The sequence below is a fragment of the Callorhinus ursinus genome, unplaced genomic scaffold (assembly GCF_003265705.2).
Source record: "Callorhinus ursinus isolate GAN/ISIS: 27379988/994484 unplaced genomic scaffold, GSC_fseal_2.0 scaffold11, whole genome shotgun sequence".
In the NCBI taxonomy this organism is placed as follows: domain Eukaryota; kingdom Metazoa; phylum Chordata; class Mammalia; order Carnivora; family Otariidae; genus Callorhinus; species Callorhinus ursinus.
In genome coordinates this window covers 13,639,635-13,643,394 of record NW_027397073.1, presented here as the reverse complement: position 1 = coordinate 13,643,394, position 3,760 = coordinate 13,639,635, and the positions used below count along the sequence as shown (strand labels likewise).

At 41.7% G+C, this 3,760-nt stretch overlaps 1 pseudogene; it reads right to left on the bottom strand.

Moving 5' to 3' along the window:
- Positions 1–3,229: 3,229 nt before the first annotated feature.
- On the bottom strand, positions 3,230–3,760 carry LOC112834984 (eukaryotic translation elongation factor 1 epsilon-1 pseudogene; annotated as a pseudogene).

The following is a 3,760-nucleotide window of genomic DNA, read 5'->3' as shown; positions in this document are numbered from 1 at the left end:
AACACAAGGCCATATGGATGCTGTCTAGCGTTACAACACTGAGAGATGCAAAACTACTTCTTGCCCACAAGCTGATGGATAATCCAGGAGGCTGTCAGCAAAAGTCAAGGTTTCTCCTCAAGGAGTCCATATGCTTCAATGTCCCAGACTATATTTATCCTAGGTCTTCTGATCTGAATCACCCTTCTGACAGAATAGTGGAGGGTCCCAAATGTCACACGAGTGGTACGAAGAAAAGGTTTCAAGCCTCCAAAATCCTCCTCTCATTCCACCATGACCCCTTTAGCCTTGCAGACTGTCAGAAGGTTCCATCAGCTGATATGGGGTAAGTATTTATTTTAGTGTCTGGCACACGATAAGCCATTCAACAAATGCTAGTTCTCCCCTTCCCTTTTGTGTTCTAGCTTCTCACTTTTAAATTATTTTATGTTTTTAAAGTTTTTATTTCTTTATTTGACAGAGAGAGAGAGCACAAGCAGGGGGAGCAGCAGGTAGAGGGAGAGGGAGAAGCAGCCTCCCCGCGGAGCAGGGAGCCCGATGCGGGGTTCGATCCCAGGACCCTGGGACCATGACCTGAGCCAAAGGCAGATGCTTAACCGACTGAGCCACCCAGGTGTCCCCTCTAGAGTCTCATTTTAAAATAAAATTTCAAAAACTCTATTTGTTGGGAGCTTCCAGTTCAAGATGAGTCACTGAACACTGGTATTTGCTTTCCCTCCCTTGTTCGGCTCCTTCCTGCCATGCTTCCCACTACACTTGAGATACCAACCAAATGGCAGTAAAGGAATAAATCCATAACAACAAAGAGAATAGGAGAGGGACCACCACAGGTCATTTCAGTAAAGGAAAGACCAGCTCTGACTGACTACAGTCTCACTAGCCTCCAGGATCAGAAAGGGAAGTAAACAAAGTTGGGCACAAAGGAAGGAAGCATCTAGGAACAGTCTCCTCTGATCGGCAAAAAAATCGTGACTTGGGACCCCCAAAAAAGGACAATAATCCTAATATAGAGTGTAAAAACAGATTATTCATTTTCAAACTTTAAGAATCCACTCAGGGAAGATTTTAATGTAAGTATAGAACAAAATGCAGTATTATCAACCTTGACTTGAGGATGTGTAGTACATTAGGAGTGGGGGCTCTGGAGCTAGTGTCTGGATTTCAATCCCAGCTCTGTCTTCTTGAAATGACTATGAAGTAAAGACTAGAGGGAGTGGGGTATGGGCCTAACTGAAGGAAAAGCATTCCGGGCAGTGGAAACAGCAAGGGCAAGGGAACTGAGGCAGAAGTAAACCTGGTATGTTTGAAGAACAGGCATGTCCCTCAGTGGGGGACAGTAAAAGTTAGCGGTCAGAGAGTGTGCAGTTGCAGCCATTAGAAAAAATGAAATAATATCAAAATTCAATAAGGATGAATGAATAAACAGTGTTTCTAGTAAGTCAAGGAGTAGCATATTATTTAAGGATATTCAGGAGGTCACCAAAAGAACTAGAAATGAAAACTCTTTAAAGTTGGTTGACTCTAGGAAATTGTACTGGGGACGGGAAACGAGGCAACAGTACACTTCATTATTAGATCTTCTGCACAACAACAACAACAAAAAACCCATGTGCGTATCATTTTACTTTTATAAAAGGGAAATGAAATTAAAAACTCTCCAAGTGGAAAAAAAGTATTTGTCTGCAATGAAAGTGATCATAACCGAATTTGCATGATTTATACGCCCCTGAAGTAACTCAACAGCAAATATGTCCCAGGTGGACTTTTTACCTTTGAGATTTTGCATCTTCCTCAAAAAACTTTTCCATGCTGCTGTGATTGTCTTGGAAAACAGATTATGAAAATTACTTCACACACTCCTGCTGGTACAGCCCCATGGCTGTCACATTTTCAGTCCTGAAACTCTTTAGACTCCCTGGTCTTCTAGAAGCTACAGATGCAAGCTGGAGTACAGCTGACCCAGACACCCAAGAAGAATATGATAAAGAGATGCAATTTAACAGCAGAATGAGAAGGAAGGTCTCTGAAAGTGTCCTGGGCTCACAGTACCCGTGTAGGACCAGAAGAAGGAAGCTACTGCATCTGCTTAACTGTGAGGCATTATCGTAAACCCAGCAGTCCTCATGAAATCACTCCCTGCTCATCATGTAGGTGTCCTGCCACACGTGCACAAGATACGCAAAAAGCAGATGAGTTAATATGCTAATAACCAGAAAACTGTTTTGCAGTTAACTAGGAGCCAAGCTAGATTTCCCCCTTTTAATTCAAACCTGAAGATCTAGTTTGCCTAATAAGCAAAGGAATGATACGTACAAAATTCAGAATTGTGGTTATAGATCAGATAGAAACCTTCTATTTTTTTTTAAGTTTTATTTATTTAAGTAATCTCTACAACCAATGTGGGGCTCAAACATGACCCCAAGATCAGGAGTCACAGGCTCCTCTAACCGAGCCCCCAGGTGCCCCCAGATGGAGATCTTCTAGATGGAGAAGGGGGAAGAAGTTTGATGCAATGATATTGTCAATGTTCCACTTCTTAGGTTAGGTGTGGGTTCACTGTTCTTCTTCTTATTATTTTAAAGATTTATTTATTTATTTTAGAGAGAGAGAATGAGAGAAAGAGCAGGAGGGGCAGAGGGAGAGGGAGAGAGGATCCCAAGCAGACTCTGTACTGAGTGTGGAGCCCGACTTGGGCTCAATCTCACAACCATGAGATCATAACCTGAGCGAAAACCAAGAGTCAGACACTCAACCGACTGAGCCACCCAGGCGCCTCTATGTTATTATGTACATGTAGAATACATACCTTCTCTTGTATGTGTCAGATATTAATAATATATTTTAAGGGAAAAAAATTATGTTGCCTGAGAGAGACATATTGCACTACCCTACAATGTCATTCCATTTCTTAATAACATTAAGTTACAGCTTCTTTTTTACCTACCTTTTAAGTTCTTCCACAGACATTCCAGTACTTCATGAAAGACTATGCTGTTTCTAGTGGAAGTACAGGGATTTAGAATCAAACCAACTTGAGTTCAATACCTGTGCCCTCTAAAACTCTCAAGTCAAGCTTCAGCTGTTGATTTTTTTTTCAGACATAAGTTAATTCCATGAACTTCAGCAAATAAAGAAGGACTGTGTATAAATTTATGCTGGTTCTCTGGTCCAGAATACACTTTCCATTTAGAATATTTGTGATCACACTTCTGTATGTCATGGAGAGCTTCTAGTGGGAATTAGCATATCATCTGTTCTTGATGAAGAGAACAATGGACAGATGTTGCATAATCCCTGGATAATGCTAAATGTGACAAAACCAGCGAGACACACTAAGATATTTCTCCTTTTCTTGAACTGTCAGGTCAACAGGTCAATTCTAAAGCGATGAAGTCCATAGTACAATAGGATATCTGCTAAGGTAAAGTTAAATCCTGTAAGGCAGACTTTATCTTCAAGACAGGAGTTAAGATCCTTCAACAGAGTTGCAGATATTGTCTTTATTGGAGTGTCCATCTACTTGAGTTACCCTGTATTGCAACCACTGCTGAACGATGGCTTTTTCTTCTGCAGCGCTCCCAAGCAAATATTCTTTGTTGGCCTGCTTGACAAGATGAGCTGCTATAGGAGTCAGTCCTGTTAGACTTGGACCATTGTTTGTTTGAAGAACTGCAATCTGGCGCTCACCCTGAACGCTGTATTTGTTCCCTTTACTCAGCCCCAGGGACTTCTCAGGCAGCGTCAGCTCTGTGGCCGCCAT